General features: G+C 41.0%; 1 protein-coding gene across 3 annotated transcripts in view; it reads right to left on the reverse strand.

The window, feature by feature from the left end:
• OXR1 (oxidation resistance 1) overlaps nt 1–20,568 on the reverse strand; it is a 457,475-nt gene extending 436,907 nt beyond the window's left edge. For 2 of the 3 annotated variants that reach the window (XM_081071197.1, XM_081071203.1), the window contains exon 1: nt 20,376–20,568. The gene's annotated coding sequence lies outside the window, so the exon portion shown is untranslated. The remainder of the gene's footprint in view (nt 1–20,375) is intronic. The other variant, XM_081071201.1, reaches the window with a different exon arrangement.
• Between the last annotated feature and the right edge of the window lie 3,345 nt (nt 20,569–23,913).

Here is a 23,913-nt window from a genome sequence, read left to right on the forward strand (position 1 = left end):
GGAGACCAGTTAGGCCATACCTGGAAGACAATGTTTCCTGCTCACTGACTTAGAACACACGGAGCATTTCTTATTATACCAGATTGGTGCAAAAGTAATTGCGATTTTTGCAATTATTTTTAACCTTTATAACCGCAATTACTTTTGCACCAACCTAACAGCTTAGTAACCAGGCTCTGTTTTTAGCTAAAGGGTTTATCTTATAACCTTATAACCTTCTTAGCAGAAATTATCCATGACACAAGCATCAATGTAAGATAAATGGAGTCTTAACAATGCTTCTGATTCCCTTAGCTTTCCTTTTAGCCATGAACAATCTTAATTTATAGATGTTTTATGTATCTCTTCATAAAGAAATCATGAAAAAATAAGCCACTAGCTCAAACTTGTATCAGAAATGTCATTATAGTTCTTTTGCTTTCCACTTTAAGGTCACGGGATGTTTGGAACACTCATTTTCATTACCATATTGTGTATCTTTTTTTCCCATCTTATAGGGACATATCCATCTTAAAGTGATGCCTAGGATACCAAATGGAATGAAGCTGTGGCAGAATTCTGCATCCAAAATAACTGACTCATATTTTCTAGCTATTTAACGTCCAAATGAGAACATAAATGTCTTTCATTGCTGAGTTACTAGAAATAGAGGATAATTTGTCCTTTATAATTTTTACTGCTTGTCCCTCTAATCTTGTTATTCATGTTAGAAACCATTACTAGGGTTGTAATGTCTTATTGGTTGAACAATAGACCCTAGAATGCCTCATCCTAAAAGCAAATGCATAACAAATAAACGTAGTCCTATATTTCACAAGGCAAGGCTGTAACTAGGAATCAACCAGCTACCATTTACATTTGTTTCTGTAATTCATAGCAACACTAAGTTTCTCATTTCTGTATACATGGAACACTAGTAATCTGCAACCTCAAAATGTAATTTAAAAGATGCAATGTTGTTTAAAGGAAATGGAAACTGAAGGAAAAAGTTAGAGCATTCTTTTGTATCTCTTACTCACCCTTTCTGTCTCAGAACAGAAATTTTCAAATCTTTCACACCTGTACCAGATGAAATCTTCACACTTCTCCCTTCCTGCTGCCACCTCAGTGTTGGGACAATTCGTGGGCAGCATTCATGTTTTAATTCCTTTTTTCTTAATAACAATATAATGGCCGTAAGTTTTTGGTTTATTATTTTCTCTGTATATTTTAAGTTATTCTAATCCTCATTTTTTGTGCCTATATTAAAAATACTCCCAGCACACAACAACCTACTTTTTTCAATATCTACCTATATCTATATTATATTTGCCTACTACGCATCCTGGAATCCCCACCCCCCCAAAAGTACATGTGTTTTTATAAGGCAAGGCTCAAGAGGGCAGCCTCATGCTTTAAGTCTTTAATTGAAACTTAACTCAAATTAGCTTAAATAGAAATGGAAAATAATGGGATCAGACAACTGAAATATTAAGGAATTTTATTGACTTCAAGTGTGGTGGGGTTCCTAGACTGAAATGTTCTGCCTGTATTTTCTTTGGAATAGCTTCATTTTCAGGCAAGCTTTCTCCGGTTGATAACAAAGATGGCCACCAGCAGCTCTACCATGTTTCCCCCAAAATAAAACCGGGTCTTATATTAAGGTTTCCTCCAAAAGATGCATTAGGGCTTATGTTCAGGGTCTGCCATCCTGAAAAATCATGCTAAGGCTTACCTACCGGTTAGGTCTTATTTTCGGGGAAACATGGTAGATACAAATCCTACCTGCTTTGCAACCCCCATGAGATAGAGAGCATCTTTTTGGCATTCTGTAAAAATCCCAGGGAGTAGCCTCATCATCTTGCCAGCTATCCTTGAACAAATCACTGGCTAGAGGCAGCGATACTCCTGCTGGTTCACAAGCTAATCCCTCGGGGAACAGGATCAAAAGAGGTAGGTCAGTCCCACATCAACCACAGTACTGAAAACTTGGGGTGCGGACCGTCCACAAAGAAATGCTGCACAAGCAGAAGACATTTTCATGGAAGTAGATTCTCAAAAAAAAAAAGAAATAGAGATCAAAGCCCTTTGATCCTATGGTTACACTCTTAGGCTCTTGTTGACATTATGTAGAAAGATGCTGAACACAGAAAAATCATCCTCTGTAACTGCTCTAGTCATCTCCTCTGAATATCCTTGTGTCAAGGACCTTTCAAAGTCCTTTACAATGTAGACTCAGTAAATATCCTATGCTATTTTCCGTACACTAGGTAAAAATAACCTGTGTACCAATAACAAGTCCCTTAGGTGCCGGTGGATGCTAGCCATTTCAACACACACTGCCTTAGTTTCACGTGAAAGGTTTCAGAAACTGCACATATGGGAACACACAGCCCCTGGGTTGACAGCTTTAAAGGGAAGAATGCTCCCTTTGTTCATGTCCAATGTCTCAGAGTATCCGAAAACAAAGTCTGACTATAACCATGAGAATAATACAATGAGCTGGGAACCAATTCATTCCCATTGGTAGCGAACACTGAAAATGAGGCAGGGCTGCTCGATTACTTTGCAGACAAGATATTGCCATTTCAAAAAGTATGTACGTGAAAGGAAAACTGTATTTTACATTCTTACTCAAATGACATAAAGACTGCAAGAATTTTGAATTTAGAGCAGTGGCTGAAGGGTATATAGACGCCAGTGTTGAGTATTACTAGGGCCCATATTTGCTAATCAAATGAAGAATTTGAATTTATTTTCTATAAATTTAAATGCACCAGTAAGTACCATCTCTAAAAAAGGGGCTTTCTTGCAAGGCAGTTCAATTATAGTAATAATATCGCTAGCCTTTTATAGTTAGGTCCAAGTAAACAGGTAAACAATGGCAACTAAAACAGAAAGCAGGTAGCTGGCTGATTTTAAAGCCCCTTTTTAAAGATTGAAGATAGCGTTAATCGCTTTTATAATGGAAACTTTATGGAGAAGTCTTCAAAGGCAAATGGCAGAGGCAAGCGGTTTAGAATTCCCTCAGCTCAGAACCTCAAAGAAACAAGTAATTTAATCCTGGCACTGAACCCAAAAGCTTTCTACCCAGCGGTGAAGGAATATTTGTAATAGCATGTATGTATATGTTGTGGTACATGTGTCTTGTCCACTGTGTTTAAATAGCAGACATTTTTTTTACGTTGCCACACATCCTGATTTTACTTAATGTTATCTGTTCTCTTGGAAAATAAATACTGTTACCTCTGTAGCAATAATGGATAGTTGATCATGTCCCCGCCCCACGCCAGCTTCAAAGACCAAAACGCTCTGCCTGGCCTGATGCTGACTTCTTTCCACCTCCACTTGGTCCCACCCTTGTCCCAGCCACAGGGATCCTCTTTCATTTCCTCACATGTGCCAAGCTAGTTCCTCTGCCTGGAACATCCTCTCCTCCTGCCTGCAACTTCCAGCCCTGTGCAGCACTCCACTGAGGGAGCCCCTCCTTTCTGGAATTCAGGTCCCTCTCCTGCACAGCCTCCTACCCCTGTCGCCTGGTCTTTAGAGCACCTACCAGGTACTGTAACTGTAAAAGCAGCTCAAAGTGGCCCTGGCCTGTTTTACGAGATACTGAGTTGCTTTTCAGAGACAGCAGACCCAAACCACAAGTCATACAGCCCAAGCATGTGCAGAGGAGAGGACTTTGTCTTCCGGCTGCATCCAGAACCAAAGTCTGACTCCCCAACCCCTACCCCCCCTCCACACACACACAGGGAACCAAAAGACCAGGACATAACCAGAACCTGAACACTGGAACCCTTTCAGAAGCCAAGGTCCATTGTCCAGAAAGATCCAGCGTTCACGCCCTTTACCATAAATGGCCAAGTTCCAAGGTCCTCCAATTCATACTTGCCCCATCAGCACTTCCACATGACAGTGCTTCCTAACCCCTTAAAAACGCTTAAGGAGCCCAGTGAGCAAGATGGATGTGATGCACCATTAGGTCTCCCATCTTCTTGGTTGGCGCCTTCCCGATCAATAAACCTTTCCGTACTCCAAACCCTGAAGTTTTGAGTTTTGGCCTTTTGAAGTGTCGGTCACGTGAACTTTGGTGTGGTAGCAACACTATAACTAACACTCCTTCCCCCAACACCCCTGAAGGCAGGGATCACGTCTGCTCTGACCGTTGTTTTACCCCCAGTGCTGAGCTGAATGCCTGACACATACTCAGATCCCAAACTTTTGTTAGAAAATGTTCCATGCAGCCTAAGACTAATGTTTCTCAGTAAGTATATTCCTGCCAAAATATATCTTAATTGGGCAGATTTCATTACAATCCTCATTCGTTAGATACATCAGGAAAGCACAGTGAGAGAGAGCATTTTAGTAACTTTAAGAAATTCCTAGATAATGATGAGGTTTTCCAGGCCAGACCGATGTCGCTGAGAAGTTATACAAGAGCAAATTCTACCCCAAAACAGGTAAAACTGTTCATCCGAACTGTCAAAAATTAAATGAGCTATCCTGAGATATTTAGAAAATGTATCTTCAGAATGGGTATCTAATTATAAAATATAACCCATGGGGAAGCAATCCTCCCCTTTCTCAGGGGTCCAGGTGGACCTCCAGTGGACCACGACCACTGCTGGCATTTCACTGCTATGATAGCATTTAGAATAAATAAAGTTTAAAAGATAATGAAAGGAAGAATATAGAGATCATGGCAAGGGAGGTGTTCATTTAAATCACACCTAGCCTATCGGGAAACAGAATGGAAACTGAAAGAAGAACCGCCCTGATCAACAGCTCTGAAGTTTGACATCAGTCCTTCTTACATCCTCACAAACATGTAAGGTAAACCCCACCAGAAGGACCTCTTTTAAGCTGCCTGTCTCCCCATGAAGGGTTCAGAGGCCCAGAGCCATGAATGTAGGATGCCGCTCTAAAACTAGGCACCCCGAATAAGAAAGGTTAAAATGCGTGGTTCGGGGGTCCTTACTTCTAAGGCTGTATTGGCCCTACTGTAGGAGAGGCCTCTTAGAGAGGCCAGAGAATCGACAGATTCTCAAAAAAGTACCCGTTATTCTCACTAATTGGCATGAAAGATGCTAGAACCAATGTTTCCTACAGAATGGCACAGCTAGCATCCGGCAGATCGACCACACGTGCAGTAAATTACAACACACTCAATAACTCAGGCTTTGTGGACCAAGCCACGGGCGCTGAATGGAACTTACCCAGAGTTCAAGAAAGATTTGAGGTTCTTAGCCATTTGTGGTGCTATGACTGCTTCTGGGAGTCTGTTAAAGTGTCTGACCTCCCACACGAGAGATACATAGGATTACAAAAGAAACTAAATACAATGAAAACACAGTTATCAAATTTTAAATGGATGAATTTGTGACATGCTGTATGTGTTTCTTTGCTAATATTTTAAATAAAAATATCGTCAGCAGTTCTAATAATCACCATCCTTTCAAAGTAGGGATGAACATAAATGATTTTTTTTTTAATATCTGCAAACAACTGTAATGTGATACGATACTATCTGTGACTTACTGGTGACAAAGCCACAGGTGCTGCTGATTGTGGTTTGTGACCCACAGCCATAATTAAGGACGATGCTAAATTTGAATGAGGAGAGTAACAATAAAGATGTCATTTTGTCTGTCCAAGTTTGTGTACTAACTAAATTCTATCCATGTCGGCGAACTACAGGTTAAAAAAGTCCTGTTTTAAAGAGCATTAGATGAATCCTAAAGATCTTTTAATCTTGAAGAATTTATGATTAAACTTGACATGAGTTTAGGGTAAGGGAAAAGTGTATTTATAGACTGTGTTTTAAAAATAAAATGCTTTATCAATCAGTAATATTTTGTGTCATAATGGAAAAAAAAAACTCCAGGTAACACGTAGGATTTTTTTTTTCTTATAAATCAGGGCCTGTGGGCCTCTTCTGTCCTTATAATCAGCTCCTCTAAGCTACTCCTGCTTGCTACATAATTGTCTTGATCTACTTCTGAGCCTTTCCATTTTCTAAAGTGCCATGTTTTTTCATGAAATATTCATGGCTCCCTCCCTGATGGTTATTCGCAGTGATCAATGGCTCAGCAGTGAGGTCAGCAACTTTCCTTTTGTTCCTTTTTATTGTCAAATAGAACTCTAGCAGGGGAACGTGGGAATGCTACTACAATTGGGTTACCCATTCTCCAACTGATGGACTTCTGGGTTATTTCCAATCTGGGGCAATTATGAATACAGCTGCTATAAATGTTTTAAGTTCTCCAGGTCTGTCCTCAGTCTTATGCCCTCTGAAGCTGGGCCTTGGGCAGGCTTTTCCTCAACTTTTCTGCCCCTCCTCTTCCTGTGTCAACCAAATTATGCTCTACACCTACTGCAGATCTGGAATTTGTTTCAGGGCAGGATCCAGGGCCCAGTGGGGTTTCTGCCCCTCCCCCATTGGCTCAAGGCTTTCGCATGACAGAAGAATCTGGGGTTGTAGTTGGATTCTGTGCCTATTCCCAGGGTCAGCCTCTCACTATCTGCACACCTGTGGAACCTACGGGTTCTCTCTGGTCAACTTCCCTGGCCCCACACATTCTGGTAAGCACTGAGCAGAGGCCCATGGGAAAGAATCTGTGAATGCATTCAGATTCCCCTTGTGTCTGCACTCCCAGTTATTCTCAACTATCATGTAACCCTCACTTGACTTTTAAGAATTTATTAATGATTTTAAATGATTTCTTCTTTTTAGCTCTTTGAAATCCTTTTATTATTATTTTTAGTTGTCGTAAAATATATATAAAACAAAATTTACTCTTAGCCATCTTTAAGTGTGCAGTTCAGTGGTAGGCAATAAGTACATTTACATTGTTGCACAACCATCACCACCATCCATCTCCAGAAGGCTTTTCATCTTGCAAAGCTGAAACTCTGAACCCTATTAGCTCCCTATTTCCCCTTTCCCCAACTCCTAACAACCACCATTCTACTTACTATCTCCATGAATTTGACTATTTAAGATACATCATCCAAGTAGAATCATACACTATCTTTTCATGATTGGCTTATTTTACTTAATATAATGTCTTCAGGGTTCATCCATGTTGTAGCATGTGTCAGAATGTCCTTCCTCTTTAAGGATCAATAATATTCTATTGTATTCATGCACGATTTTCCCTTTCTTTAGGCCAGTTGGTTCAACATCTGATCCAATGAGAGAAGCAAGGACTCCTACACAGAATAGCTGCTTCCAGGTGTGGATAATGTCAAGGAGTGCCACAGCAAGGAAGGAAGTCCAGACATATGAACCATCAGAACTTTGAGACAGAAATTGCCACGTCTCAGTCATATATATACCGTGTTTCCCCGAAAATAAGACCTAGCCGGACCATCAGCTCTAATGCATCTTTTGGAGCAAATTTTAATATAAGACCGGGAATATAATATAATAAATATAATATAATATAATATAATATAATATAATATAATATAATATAATATAATATAATATAATATAATATAATACAATACAATACCGGGTCATATTTTAATATAAGACCGAATATAATATAACACAATATAATATAATACCGGGTCTTATATTAATTTTTGCTCCAAAAGACGCATTAGAGCTGATGGTCCGGCTAGGTCTTATTTTCGGGAAAATACGGTAGTTCCTTCCTGATTTTAATACAGCATTTTTAAAAATGTAACTGCATGAATTTTGAAGGAAGCTTTGTGTCATTACTTTACATAGAAACTAGCACTTAGCATGAATAGAAGATGAAGTAAAAATGAATACCATGAAAACAAAAGTTTTATTGGATTTATGAAAGCTTTCTATCTGAAGCCTACTCTTTATTAAAAAGGGAACTATATGGATATTGAAGAAGTGTTAAAAACTAGGACCAGACTGAAACTTTCTTTGCCTTAATAAAAAACATTGAAAGAGAACTGATTCAAAATCCTTTCAATTAAATTCAATACATATCCATACACACCCCCTTCCATAGTCATCTTGCATAAAATCAGTCATAGTGTCTCACACTTTGAGAAACACTGCTTAAGTCAAAGTTCCCTCATTCATGAACTTCAGAGTTTTGGGGCTACCTTGCTGGCAAATACAGCCTAGAGGAGAAAAGAGATTAAGGAGAAAAATTACCCCCCACCTCCAACCCTATTTTTAAGATGGTAAAAATGAAACAAAGAGGGGAACGATATTTAAGCAAAGTAATCCCAGATAACCAGACTATGAAGAAACAGGTGAATAAATATGACAGGGCTGACAATGAACAGGTAAGTACTCCAGGTAAACAACGTGAATATATATTTATGAAGGAGACTAATTCAAAATAAATTCAAAAAAGTTATTGATTTTGTGCTTTGTGCCAGATATGATGCCGAATCCTAGATTGTTCTTCACTATTACAATACACTGCTGCAATATTTATCTATGCAATAGCTAGAGACTATGTCTGCCATATTTTCTTCTATTTCTACCAGCACATAATACTGCACTAGATGCTCAATAAATGTTTTGGGTGTCAGTAGTGTCCTATGTATTCCTAGAACATAATCTTGAGCAGGGAACTTTACACAGTCATCTAATTTAAGCTCTCTTCACATTCAGAAATTTCTTCTCCACCATGCATGATAAATACCAATCTTGCTTCCGCCGAGCTCTTCCAGAGATGGGGCTCTCACTAATTCTCAAGGTAGCTCATTCTTGTCTTGAATTGCATTAAGAATGTTCTTGCTTATAGTGAGAAAAAAATCGACTTTCCCGAAACTTCCAGCCCTAGGTTCTAGTTCTCTCCAAACAAGCAAAAAAGACTACACCCTTTAACATTTGGAGGCTCATACTGTGTTTATCTTATACTCATTTTTACCAAGTTTATGGTCCATAGTTTTGTTGTTGTTGTTGTTGTTTTACTAAACTGTTCTTAAAGAGCAAATTGTTTTTCCACTAGTTCTCTAGTGGACACATGGTCATCTGAAAGGGGCACCTAAAACCAGGCATGATACTTCAGATACAGTTTCATAACACAGAACAACAGGAAATCACCCTCCCCCACTCTTTAGATCTAGCTATGTGCTTGTTGCTGGTTTTATCCACATCACACTTGCACTGGCTTGGACCGTGTCTCCCCAAATTTCATGTCCTTCCTGGAACCTTGGCATTGTGACCTTGTTTAGAAATTGGGTCATCATAGATGTAATTGCTTACATCAAGATGAGGTCTTACTGAAATAAGGTAGACCCTGAATCCAAAATGACTAGTGTTCTTAGAAGACACAAAGTCAGAGTCACAGGGGAGAATGAATGTCATGTGATGATGGAGGCAGAGATTGGAGTGATGCATGTATAAACCAAGGAGTACCAAGGATCCATGGCAACACCAGAAGCTATGAGAAAAGCATGGAAGAGATTCTCCCCCTAGAGTCGACAAAGAGAGAATGGCCCTGCAAATTCTCTAGCCTCCAGAATGGAGAACAAATTTGTTCTCTTAAACCACCCAGTTTGTAGTAATTTGTTAGGACAAATTACTTTAGGAAGCCTTAGGAAACTAATAGTGTTTTTGCCTTCTGTATAGATACTGTTTAGACAATACAATTAGGGTTTTCTTTTTCTTCTTTCTTTCTAGTGATTCATCACCACTGAAGCAAATTTCTCCATCCTGAATCTATGTAGTGGACATTAGTTGAGTGTGCCTGCATAGTATCATCTATTCCCCTTCTTCCAGTAGCAGCAGATTATAGATTATGCCTTGCGGTAACTCCTTGGATTCATTAATCACAGTGTAGGTGGGCTGTCAATCAAGATACACTGTTCTTCCTCAGAATACACTCCTTCCTCCTTTCCTTCCTTCTTTCCTCCCTCCCTTCCTTCCTTCCCCCCCACCCCCCTCCTTCTCTCTCAATTCTAAGTCTTGAGCATAGTCACACAATGATGGAAAACACTAGAGTTGATTCATCCCACCAGTGGACTATCCTTTCCAAGGCCTTATTCTTCAGACTTTCCTTCAATTCCATTAACTCCTCCTTAACCACCCAATGATTTCCTTTCTGCTTCAATTAACCAGAGTGAGTTTCTATTTAATTCAGTTAAGGAACTTTGATAACTGCAATACCCCCCCCAAAAAAAAATCTCCCCATAATATTTCATGACAGACCGATGTGTACCTGGAATGAAACACAGGACTCTTAATAAATAACATAATCAGCAACTCTGTCTATAAGGTTATGTTAAAATGAAATCTCCCTAGGTTTTCTTAAATCTGAATATTTCTGTAGTGCCAGAATGGTTATTTTTCCTCCTTGGTTGTTCATCGTATAGTGTAGATAATTAAAAATGGTATCTTACTCTTCCTCTGTTGTACACTCACCACTATGATTGCTCATTTGAAAATTTTAAAACATGCTGGTAAACAGTGAAGATATCAGTAGTATAAAAGGGCACCTTTAAACTTCCTTGGCCCTCTCAAGAATCTAAGCTCTAAACAGATCTAACAGGTAAGGAATGCCCTGCTGATTCCTATAGTTTTTCACTCTTTAACTGCATTGTGGTCAATATTGTTTTCCTTCATTTTGGAAACTATGAAAAAACCAATTGCTATCCTGATATACTCACCTTACTCATCACAAGTAGATTAGATTTTACAGTAGCCTGAAAGCTAGTTTTAAAATCCAAGGATATGTTAACTTTATTTTCTCATTCTGAAACATTTTAAAACAAGGCACTTATATTTATTTATATTACTAAATGATTTAAATGAATGAAAACAGGACAAAACATTTTTTGCTCAAAGCCCTTTATCATGGCTGTTAACATTTTTCTGCTAAATGTGTAATATGTGCTTGTGACACCTTGTCACTGTCAACTATATAAAAAGTTTAAAACAAATGAATCCTTAGTCCATTAATGTATTAATTCACAATGTAAGACCACATTTTATCTTAGAAAACAACTGCTTTTAAGAGACTTCTGTATAACAACCCCAATGAGGATTGTAGAATCCTTAAATAAATATAAAGATTTAACAAATTAACCTTTCCAGAATATTTTGTTAGCTGCCCATGCACAGCAGTTTGCAAAGACTTGTTTGTTGCATTAATCTTAGTAGCCTTAAAGTCCCTCACAATTTGGTCTGCGGATGTGAGGCCAGAAGCGAGGTAGGTCATCTATGAGCCAAGGAATAAATCAGTGGACATTAAATAATAATAACTTATATAATGACAGCTATTCCTGACATTTTTGAGAAAATAGTGATCCTACAACCAAGTGTCTAATGTAAGAAAATGTACTAATGTGTTCTTTTAACAAACATTTAGTTGTAATAAAACATGAATCCTAGTCTCTACCCAGCCAGTCTAAAGATGTATACTGAAGGAAGAGAGACACCGGGCATTGGTTTCATTTAATCATGAAGATTCCGATCAATCACTAGAAAGATACATTCAGTAATGGAGAAGGAAGAATTCTTTAGACTTTACCAATGACTCCAACATCTTTTTTTGGAGGGGGACAAACAATAACACAAGTGCTACAGTGGCCTCTTTTTTGTTTATCTGCCTATCATACAACCCACCTTTCTCCCCAAAACAACCCTCCATCTTCCTCCAGGAACACATACTTCCCAACCAGGATGTATCTCCCTTCAGGCCACTGTGAGTGGAAGAGTAGGTTGTTTACTTGATTAGAGCCAGATAGATGTGAGGGGGACATTTGCTGGGATTTCTCAAAAGAGCAGCTTCCTCTTTCTTCAGCAAGAACTTTGGAAACACTCTCCCATTCATTAGATTTGAACCTGGGAATTATGAAGAACTGCAAGCTTCAGGCAGCCATCTTAGCCAAGGAGACAGCCTGTCAAGAATGGAGCCAACACTTAGGAAGTGGAGCTAAGAAACTGCAATGGGAAAACAAGGAACTGGTCACATGGTTTGAGCATTAAATCAGGTCCTACCTGGAGCTATAGTTCCCTCCTCTACTCAGTTATATAGTCATAAAGACTCTTTTATTCTTTTTTTAACTCATGCCACTTGAAATCAGATTTTCTGATTATTGACAGTGAAAGAATCTGAGCTGATTCAAGTATAAATGATCACTTTCAATGGTGCAGCTAAAGTGTGGTAGTATTAAAAGTGTACAAGGACAAAGAAGGGTGCCAGGCATCACGCTAAATCTTTACTTACCATCTCACTTAATCACCACAAGAATCACACCCATAATCTGGTGGGGGTGATTCTCAAAAGATACTCCTAAGAGAAGCTGCAAAGTCAAGTAATTTGCCCAAGTTTTCACAGCTGCTTACTAAAAACCAGAAATTTAAATTCAAGTTTGTGTGATTCTAAAGGGAATGTTCTTTCAAAGGTGCCATCTCCCTGGCTTCCAATTTTAACTCTTCATTACTGTAGTTGATTACATATCTGCAGCTAAGTTACAAATAAGACAGCATACATAATATACTTTATAATTCGCAAAGAACCACTAACACATACAGGATTTTACACTTCTATGGACTCTCAAACTCTTCAAGAAACAACAATGGCAATAGCACTGAATTAATTTAAAACAAAACTACTAACTTAGCAACAGAATTATAAACAAGGACCAATCTCTGATTTTCTGATTATTCTAGATATAACCCAGTTAAAGGACATTAGTCATAGTGGCATTTTTTTTTTCAGATACCTTTACCTAAAACCCTACTTATGTTCATCCCAATTATGAAAAAATTAAGTTGTGCTTGACCATTTTGATCATTCAGGTGAAGACCTAAGTTGAACTCCTATACAAATTCCATTGATGACTTGTTTTTGCCTATAGAAGGCCTGGAGTATAACAAGTTGAGCAGAATAAGCATTTTTAAATAAATAGAAGAAAGAATAAGAAAATAAGTGTGCTCTTCAGGTGGAGAAAGTCTGGATGGAGACTGAAAAAATGCAGAGACTCAGCTTCAATAAAGCAGAGTGACTGGTGACCTTGGGCAAATCAGTTCATAATCCTAAATCCCTAAGATCTTATCAGTCAGAAGAAGACATCAGAATATATCAACCTCCAAAATTCCTTCCTAACCTATAATCCACCTTTATGGCCCTTTTCCATCTCAATTTGCTAACCAATGGCCCTTCTGACTCCATTCTTCTAGTCCCCCTTCTTGGACAGTAGCCATTTAAATTCTAGCACTAGAAAGACATACAAACGCCACCAGTGTTTAATAGCCATCTCTGTTTTGAAAACATTTCCTCTAATCCTATAATGAAATATATAGGAAAAAATATTATCTCTATTTTAAAGATGAGGAAATTGGAGCTCATAAAGTTAAAAACAAACAAACAAACAAACAAAAAACCTCATCTAAAGTCACAAAACTACTAAGTAAGAGTTCCAGATTTTACTGCAAAGCTCTTGATCCTCCCTAAACTGCTGTACCTCTTTCCTTGTAATGGGTGGTTAGTGTTCTGGCTCATCAATCACCATTTTCCAAACACATCGATTGATTTTTAAGCCTGATCACATTACTTTATAATGACATCATTAAAATCAGGCTTCATAATCCAGAAGACTGAGATCTATGTTTTGTTCACTGAGGGCCCCAGACCAATGTCAAGTACCATGCATATCCTGGTGTAAAACAGGCTGCTGTCAGCACCCAAAACGGTGCTCCCATTTCTTCCACCTTCTTTAAGAGGACAGAGACAGCTCTAAATCGAAAAAATCAGAAGAGATTGCATCAGCCAACCTAACCCAGTATTCAGATTCCAAATGACATCGCATAATGAATATTCCAAAGATAGAAGAGATGCACTATGTATTAAAGAATGCTGAAAGCCTCAGGAAATGTTCTGGGTTATTTGTTTCTTAAGATGAATAAGTATTTTTAAACAAAAGTAAAACCTTCTACAGGCAAGACTGCCTTTTCCCTGCATTGCTATTGCTCTTCCTTAAATAATAATCAGCTCAAATGAAATAAACACCAGAAACTCTTTGCTACAGCATACATTTCAAAACTTTGCCTTTGTTGTTCTTGTTCTTGAATTCAGCAAGGACAACATACAGGGTTTGATAAAATTCCCTCCCCTCAGCAGCACTCTTCTCCCAGCAGGGACAATAATTTACATGCCACAGTGACCAGCAAGTTTATTTATAGGTAAGAGGAGCCACCATATTATTTCATTTCCCCCCAAGAAGGATACTCTGATATTTTAAAACACAGGTATTAACCTAGTACTCAGAACAGCAAAAATGATCAGTTCTGTGATCTAGTAGTCTCAAAATAATGACATGGTATAATCAATCTTAAAAACTACGTGTTCAAAGCCTCTGTTGCAAACATGACTAGGACAGAAATGATTTGCAATTCTCCTTCTCTCTAACCATCAGTACCAACCAACTCACTCACTGCCTCCCACTCCATGTCTATCAGACGTGGAAAAGGGCACACATCCATTCAACAAGTAACAACAGCAGGGAAGGAAACCATCTCTCCTGTTCAGATGTCAAACAAAATCAATAACCATTTCCTAAAGAAAGGAAAAGAGAAACAAGAACTGTCCCCTTTCACCTCAAATTGCTCACTCCCTCCTTGTCTAGTTACTAGAGAAATCCACATAACTATTTCCCCCAATGGTTTCTTCTGCCTTCTGCATTTCACCGGTTGTGTTTGGAAGTATTTTTCAAGAATCAGGCTATATAACTGCTCCAAATTTCATGAAAATGAGTTATCTGTCTTGTGCCTCTTTTTACAGATAGACTTTTAGAGCCAGACATGGAATAAATGTATATTCTCTGAATGAGAACTTGGTTTTGCAAACTAGTTGGAATGCACAAGACAGCTCGGCCTGGCAAATTCAAGAGTCCCAGTTCCTAGAACAGACACTGCTACTATTTTTTTGGCACATAGACATGTATTAAAATATACATTACATGGATTTTTTTTGTTTTTCATGACTTTATTTTTAAATTAAATTTATTGGGGTAACATTAGTTAATAAAATTATATAGGTTTCAAGTGTACAATTCTATAATACATCATCTGTATATTGCACTGTGTGTTTGCCACCCAAAGTCAATTCTCCTTCCATTTGATCCCCCTTACCCTTCCCTACCTCCCTGCCCCTTACCGTCTGGTTACCACTTAGCTGTTGTGTCTATGAGTTTTTGTTTGTCTTGTTCCTTTGTTGCTTTCAGTTTTATAACCCACATATGAGTAGTGAAATCATATAGTTCTTGACTTTTTCTGACTTTTTTCACTTAGCATGATAATTTCAAGATCCGTCCATGCTGTCACAAATAGCAGTATTTCATCTTTTCTTATGGATGAGTAACATTCCATAGTATATATGTACCACACTTTCTTTATCCCATCATCTATCAAAGCCCATTTCGGTTGTTTCCATGTCTGGGCCACCCTGAATAATGCTGCAGTGAACATAGGGGTACTTATATCTTTATGGATAAATGTTTTCAGATGTTTTTGTGTAGGTACCCAGAAGAGGGATTGCTGGTGGGAACGTAAATTGGTACAGCCACTATGGAAAACAGCATGGAGATTCCTCAAAAAAACAAAAACAAAAACAAAAAACTAAGCATAGAATTACCAGAAATTGCTACTTTTCAATTTGCAAATGCTTGTTGAATTTATAAAATATGATTCTCTTTGGTTCAAGTCATATTCTTGAGCTTTCACATAGTCCAATGATAGGTGCTCTATCAACACCAGTGCTGCTCCAGCGGAAGTTGTTTTTCTCAGTTCTTTCACTATTCCTTGGGAAAGACAAAACCTTCCTGACAGCAAGACTAGGCAATTGAACAAAGCAATTCAAAGATGCAAGCAGAGAAACTGAGGTTGCCGTTGTGGAAAACAAGGGCTCTCCTACTGCCTTTTTCCAAGAGAGACACAAACCTGTTCCTCTTGGAAGCAAAAGAAAGCTGTCTGTATACACAGGAGAAAAGGAGAGGTTACTGGATGCCTAAGGGACTTAGCAGTATGAAGTCTCTCCTGCTATGAGAATTCCTGAGGGGCTGAGGGACAGTGATGGCCAAGGATGGAGGGAATGGTTATTAGAACAAGAAGGGAAGTCAGTAGCCTTAATGATGATGCCTGAAGAAAGAATTCTGAAACCAACCAATAAGACGGGGAAACGCTGAGAGGGCAGAAACACTGACCAAATCTCTAGTTTCAACTAGGCCTCAGTGTGATAACAAAGCTTTACCTAGTAAGTGCTTCAATTGCTACATACAATTGATATTAGAACAGTTCCCTGATCTTATTACATTTAAGGATATAAGCTATTGTACTACCTCTCTAGGCAGAGTATTGTACTACAGGCTAGAAAGGGTTGTTTCTCAATACATGCCGTGCTGTTGATTTAAAATTGAAACTAAATACATGAAAATTATACGGGATTCTTACCTTCCTGCATAGATGTCTACAAATACTAAGGTTTCATTTTGGAACATTTCATGAGGCTTCTAATAAATATTCATCAAAGTTCTTTTTCTGATTCAGTTTAATCTCTCACTATGTGAAGAACGAACTTACTACCGTGTTTCCCCGAAAATAAGACCTAGGCAGACCATTAGCTCTAATGCATCTTTTGGAGCAAAAATTAATATAAGACCCAGTCTTATTTTAACATAAGACCTGGTATAACATAACATTATAATATAATGTAATATAGCATAACATAATACCGGGTATTATATAAGACTGGGTATAATATAATATAATAAATATAATATAATATAAATCGGGTATAATATAATATAATACCGGGTCTTATATTAATTTTTGCTCCAAAAGACACATTAGAGCTGATGGTCCGGCTAGGTCTTATTTTCAGGGATCCACGGTAGGTATAATTTTTTAAATTAATTATTGTTTAAAAAATAATTATACTTAAAACTATGTATTTTAAAAAGCAATTACCAAACTAGTTCAGTGAAAAATACTGAAGCTGAACAGTTTTAACTTTTCATCAAAAATGTTTATTCAGTTCACATGCATACTATAAAATCTGTTATTTTAGACATTTCCAATATATTTCAGGTTTTTGGTTTTTTTGGGAAGGCTGAAAAGACATTCTGCTAGAACATCTTTAATTTCCTTAAAACAAGTGTTTTTGAACACAGGGCTATTTTGCAAAGAAAGTCTTTTAACTACTCCTGATCTTCAAGATAGTCTTCCAATAGGAATATTTGAAAGCGTCCTAACAGGAGTTGCTTTTAATTCTAATCATTTCTTGTTCTAAGCCAGAGTTTCTCAACTTGAGCACTCCTGCCAGTTGGGGCCAAATAATTCTTTGTTGTGGGGGACTATCCAGGACCTTGTAAAATGTTAGCAACATCCCTGGCCTCTGCCTAAAGGACGCCAGAGCACCCCTTCCCCCAAGTTGTGACAACCAAAAACCTTCTCCAGACGTTGGCAGTGTTCCCTGGTGGTCAAAATCACCCCACTGAGAACCACTGTCCTCTAAGACTATCAGTAAGATACCGGAGGTAAGAAAGTGATGTCTCCTCCACTTTGACTAACATTTCTATTCATCATTATTCTGCCATTTCACCACTTTTTTTAAATGCCTTTACTTTAGAGCAGAAGAGAGGCCACTATTTCCTATAACATACCTAGGTTTAGGAATAATCCTCTAGGAAAACTGTCAAATTCCGATGACTAGGACTATAATACTTTGTATTTCCAATGCAGGAGGTGAAGGGTGGGGAGAGAAGGATTTTCTCATTTCACATTAAATTTAGCATTCTATAAGTGAACCCTTTACCTCCACCACTCATAGAGCTTCAGGTGCCTAACTCTACCTTTATTTGACACCCTAAACAATTTGCCCAAACAACCCCTCCTCGACATGCCCCCCCCCCCAAAATAGACAAACATATAAGATTGTTTTATTTGAACAGCACTTTTGGGGGGAACAGAATGGCTAAAATAATAATTTATTGTACATTTACCACATATTCTAATAATAATAATCAATGGGGGAAAAAACATTAATAGAAGCAGAAAATGGCACGAAAGCCTTTTTATTCAAACTTTCCACCTTACAGATTTTCAGAAGCACGGTCATGTTCCAAAGGTACATTTCAATAGTTACTATACTAGAAGCTGGGCCAGCCAGTGTTACATAGAATAAGAGGGTGTGTCCTGGCCATTAAAAGTTTTCTGTCCTTTCTGCTGCGTGCCTCCATCCTGGGTGATCAATGATCACTCTACAAGACAACCCTTACCATCGTCTTCATCACTTTTTAAAGTTTTCACTTCCCTTCATCTGAGTCACCCTCTTGTATTTCGGATGTCCAGAACTATTTCTGATGGTTACACACTCACAATCTCAGAGCCCTCTTAGATATCTGCAGATAGTAGGTAGGTACAGTTCTCGCTACCCCTTCTTTGAGTTCTTCCACATATGACACAGGTTTCCAGAGTTGCCTTCATCCTCATTTCCCTGTATCTGGTAAAGTCTCGCTTAAAATATGGCACCGGGGACAACACAGTAAGCCGGATGGAGTCTGAGAAGCCTGAGACTTGATGACAACTCCCGCTCCTCCCCGCCGCCCTCCAGTTTTCCATCCAGTGTTCAAAAGCTTCTTCCCTTCCGGCGGTTGATGGGTGAAATCTTTCCTAGTCAGAGACGCTTTCTGCATGAAGCTTGTTGCCTTAGATGCTTGTTTATTCTACTAATCTGGTCTTTTCCTTTTTAAATTACATTGATGTGTGGGGGATCTAGGGGGAGAGCCCCTTCCTGAGAATCCGTGCTAGTCACTCTGCGGGGCTTATCCTCCCCACTGGCCATTTGGAGCCATCGCGCTTCCCGAGTCCGTGGGGCAACATCACCGCGCCAACCTGCAGGGGCAGCAGAGTGAACTGCCGACTCCCGGAGCGACGCCCCAGAGAAGGACCCGTGGATTCCGGGGCCCGTCAGACTGCCGGGACCCCTAGGATTCCCTCTGGCAGAGGAGGGACGACGCGGAATCGGAGGACAAGACTGGCGTTGGGTTTGGTGTGTGCGGGGGCCAGGGAGAGGTTAGAAAGGAGTCTCATTGGACGAGCAAAGAATGTGACCCTGGGAAAAGGAGGTAGAAGAGAGGTAGGAAAGCACGTTTCCCTTAATCCCCTCCCCGTGCCTCCTGTGCAGCCCTGGATCTCCTCGTCATGGAGACAGACTGCAGCAACACACCAGATCCCGGGCCGGCAATACGCACACACGCGCGCACACTCGCACACTCACACGCCCCGCCGCGAGTTGCACGCTGCAGACTTCTGCCTGACTTCCCAGCCCCAAACACCGCACCTCCCGGGAGAGACCACGGACTCCAGTCGCCTAGAACAGACACTCCTCCCCATGCCCAGCTGAAACCACACACATTTAGACCCTACGTTGCACCCGGAGTGCGCCGGGAACCACTTACTGAAGCCCCGGCAGCTGCCCAGTAACTCCCTTCCCCGCCGCCTAATCATTCCAAATCTCCCACAAGCTTGCCGAGGGCGAACCTCCCGGCGACCAAGCCAGGTAGGAGACGGAAAAGGAGCTTGGGGTGCAAGTGAATCTCAGAGAACCGCTACTAAGTCACTCTTCAGGGGGCCGCACGTCGCCTCCAACCCTTTCCTGAGCCTTCCGGCCCCACCAGCAGCCGTGCCCCTGCCGGGTCTCTGCACCGCTCCGTTCCTCCCCAGACCCCTCAGCGATTTTCCAGCTGGCCCTTCCAGCCCACTTTCTGCACCCATCCTCTCTCCAGCCGGTTACCAACATGTGCCCTCGTGTGCTCCCTCCGAAGACCTCGATTCAAGGCTGCCTCTCTCCATCATTATATCACCCTGACCTGGTACCGATTCCCCAAATTATCCGAGGCCACTCGTTTTCCGAAGCCCACTGTCCCTTCCACCGGCGTCCCTTGCTCCCGTTCAAATCCGCTTTCCACACGCCCCACTTTCCATCCATCTCCCCTCCCGCCACTCCAGCCAGGACAAGCTCACCCTCTACGGTATCGCCCTCCCCATACTGAGGTCTCACGCCGCTCCCACCCTACCCCGCGGGGACACCCCGCTCTCCCGCTGCGGCTGCTCGCGGCAGGGCGCCCGCATCCCCATCGCGGTCTCCCCAGCCCGCACCAGCCCGCTCCCGGCCTGCCGAGTCCTCTCTCGCCGCGCGGTCCTTCACTCTCTCCAAGTCATCCCCCGCGACCCCCGCCAAAGCCTTTTCAGTCCTGCTTGGCCGGTCCCCTCTGCCCCAGATCCCGGTGGCCACCGCTTTCAAATTGGCCAAGAAGCTCGCCGAGGCGCCAGGCACAGGGGACAGCAGCCAGGCAGCCAGCTCTCCCGGGCGCTAGCCGCGCCTCCCGCCTGCTGCCCTCCGTTCTCCGGGGCTCCCAGCCCTCGCCCCACCGCCTCGCAAACTTACTTGCGGGTCGCCAGGAGGGGGCTACGGAGAGCGGCGGAGGGCCCCGCGACGGCGAGTGCGCCCCTCTCGGCGGGGCTGGGCGGCGCGGCGCTGGCGCTGCGCTCCTGCGGCCGCGCGGTGAACGGGCTCCGGCTGACGCAGCCCAGCTCTGCCGCCGAGGCCGCCGAGCGCTTCCACACATGCTCAGTTCCCCGGCCTGCCCGCGTGGACCATACCAAGAGCCAGCATCGGCGGGGGAGACCGAAAGGAGCCGCCGAGCAGCTGCTGCTGGCCAGCGTCTACCACGCTGGAGGTTGGGGAGGGGGGCGCAGCTAAAAATAGATCTTGTGGAAGCCTAGGCTAGGACTTAAAGCGACACCCCCCGCCCCCAGCCCCCTGCTCGGGGGTCCGGTACCAGAACGCGCGTCCCGCTAGGTCTCTGCCCGCACTCTGCACCCAAACCGGGGGGGAAACGGCGCCTCCCTCGCAGGGACCCGCGGGGTTCGCCGGAACTGAGCCCGAGGCTGCCCGGATTCCGGGCTCCCTCTTTCGGGCACCCCAGATTTCAGGGTCTCGCCAAAGACACGGAGGAAAGTTGGGTTAATGCGATGTAGAGGCTGCGCCACAACGAAATTAATTCAGACTTCTGGAGAAAAATAAAAGTTTGGGGGATGAATGGATTTGCTGGAAGGGAGGGGAGGAAAAGGCGATGTTCAACAGCCCAAAGAGGGAGGCCAAAGGGCGATGTGAGGCGCACTGTAGGGGACTCTGGAAAGACCTCCTAAAATGTGGAATTTTTTTCTGGACGTTTATGATTCCTCATTCTGCAGGATTTTGCCTGGTTCGCCGACACCCACCCTGACCTTGGTGATCTTATCTGAAGTGTTACTTCCTTCCCCCCACGTCCGACCTCCACCCTTCTTCTTCCAACCAGGCTTTAAATTGCAACAAGATAAAGGCGCAAACTGGAGATGGGTAGATTGTGAGACCTTTGAACTGGAATTGGGCGGTTTGGAAACCCTGCGGAACAAGGGGTGTGTCCTATTGCCAAATTAGGGCCCAGATGTATCCTGGGTCTCCTGAGCATCCAGCGCTTTCAGACTCATGGTCTCTCACCGCACCTGCAAATTATTCCCCCGTTAATTTTCAGTATAGTCTACCTTAATTCCTGATAATCTATTTTTGAAAATTTCCATCTTGAGGTGTACAGATGTTTCCTGGGTGAAATTCCCATTTAATTTAATTCGTTCTTCACCACCACTCCATAAGAGAATCAGTATTTCCGTTTGACAGATGAGGACCTTGAAGTTCAGAGGCATTTATCTCTTGCCTGAAACAATACTATAGTGTTGAACCCAAAGTCTGCCAGGCTAGAAACTTAACATGGTTTCCGCACTACCTATTATCCTGAATCAATAAATTTACCTGAAATAAGAGCAGGAGAAATTTAGGAATTATTCTCTGTCAAGTACTAATAATTGAAAAATGCCAATTACAAGTATTGTTCTCCATTATTCTTTCCCTTTCTTTCTGGGCATTCACAGCTTAGATATTGTGTAGTCTCTTGAAAGAGAGAGTTTCATTTTTATTCATTCATTCAGAGAGAATTTACTGAGAATCTTCTAAGAGCAATGCATTCACCTGGATTGTACTTTATAATATATCACAGTTCAAATTATTTGCTAAAGCTACTTTATTTTACCATTGTTACAAATTAGTAAGGTTTTGCTAAACCTACTAAATAACGTAGGTGTGCTTTTTCACAGAACTGTAGTGATATGTGTCTATTTGGGTCAAGCTGTTCTCCCTCCTAAGTTGCCTCCTTCCTTCCCCACTTACAATTTGGTGCCACATCCAGCCCCAAATAGGTGATCAATTAATGTTTGATCTTTTACTTGCTAGTCTCCAGCTCCTTGATTCTTTTTTTCTTTAGTGTATCTTCAATAGCTGTCAGCTCCAGGACTAGAACCACTTTGTAATGACACTATCATTGTAGATTTCCATAAACCATTCATTGGGAAGATCAAAATGGAATTTCCTTAGGGTATCAACACAAACCACCCATTCCTTTCTGTAGGTAAAGAAGATGAAAAATATACTTTTATCTTTCATTCCAGTTGTTTTCCTTATTCCTTTCTCAGTAATTAATCTTAAACTGTTTTTGACTGCCTGAACATCTTCATGCTACAGCATGTACACTAGGCATCATCATGAAACAGGCAGTTTGATTTCAAAGTTCTGACTTTTTTATTTCCTACCTAAACATGTAGTTTGAAAACGTGTTCCATTCAGGACTCTTAATAGCAAATGATAGAAGCTCAACTCTAACTTAGTCAAACAAAGAAAATGCATTGGGCCAAGCAACTCAGAAACACAAGGTGTGGCAGGGCTAATCTACAGCTTAACAACATGACAGTATGTTTTTCTCTCTCTCTCTCATTTGCCTTCTGTGTTGGTTTCATTCTCCATCAGACTGTGTCCATAGTGCAGTTCCAGCACTACACAGATGACAAAGTTTTTGATCTTACAGAGAAAGCAAGCATTATACTTTAATGAATACATCAATCTTAGAAAAAGGACTCTGGTTGGCTGTCCGGGGTTACACACATAACCTTGTGCGTCCTCTGGGGGAAGAAACATCAAAAGGAGAGAGTATCCAGTCAGCGGAAGAAGGGATACAGGATGCTTTCAAGGTAGAAATAATAGATATCCACCACAGCCATGGACTGGCCTGTTTCCCCATAGTCAAAAAGGACAGAAACCCCTGGTGGGATATCTGTTGGTCTGAATTATTTAGGAATGAGCAAATAACAGGAAGTGATTTTTCCTGTCTCTTTTTAGGCTCAGATGCTTTGATTTGCCTGCCTAAGGGTAACAGTTAGGCTCCTCTCTGTTGCCTTTTCATCTGTATTTTAGGGCCCTGGTAACTTCCAAAGTGGTACCATTCATTAGAGTCTTCTGATGAGCCAGGCTCCAGTTAGCTGAGGCCTCCAGCCCACGATCTGTCTCTACAAGAAAAAGATATTTTCCATATTTTTAAAGCTCATTCTTTCTTTTTTGATTTCACATACCTGATCATTATGTAAACCATTTCTTAATAATAAAAGTGGTGTTTCCTCTTTTGCCTACAATGCTGAACACAAAAGGGGGAAATACTGCTCTTCTTATAGTAAATATATTTTATCTTCCATATTGATCACTGCTCGAGTTATTTAAATAAATGATTATCACTCCTTTTCTCTATACTTATCCCCAAATCCAAGCAATTTACTTGTTAACTCTTTTCGTATTTGTTTATGAAGAAATACAATCCATGAATAATTTCACTTAAACTGTATTTTTAATTATATTAAAATGATCAAATCCAAGATGTTTCCCTTAATTTTATTCCTCATGGACTTCTTTGCAAATGGTCTTTCAGGAATTCCTCACTCAGTGTTTGTCACACCACACCTTAATCCACACACCTGGTTATTCCTCTTTTATTTTCCTAGTTCTTCTCCTTTATCCCACCTCTGCAGTTTTTTGTTTTTGTTTTTGTTTTTTTGTCCTTTCACAC

This window comes from Rhinolophus hipposideros (assembly GCF_964194185.1).
Source record: "Rhinolophus hipposideros genome assembly, chromosome: 13".
Classification (NCBI taxonomy): Eukaryota; Metazoa; Chordata; class Mammalia; order Chiroptera; family Rhinolophidae; genus Rhinolophus; species Rhinolophus hipposideros.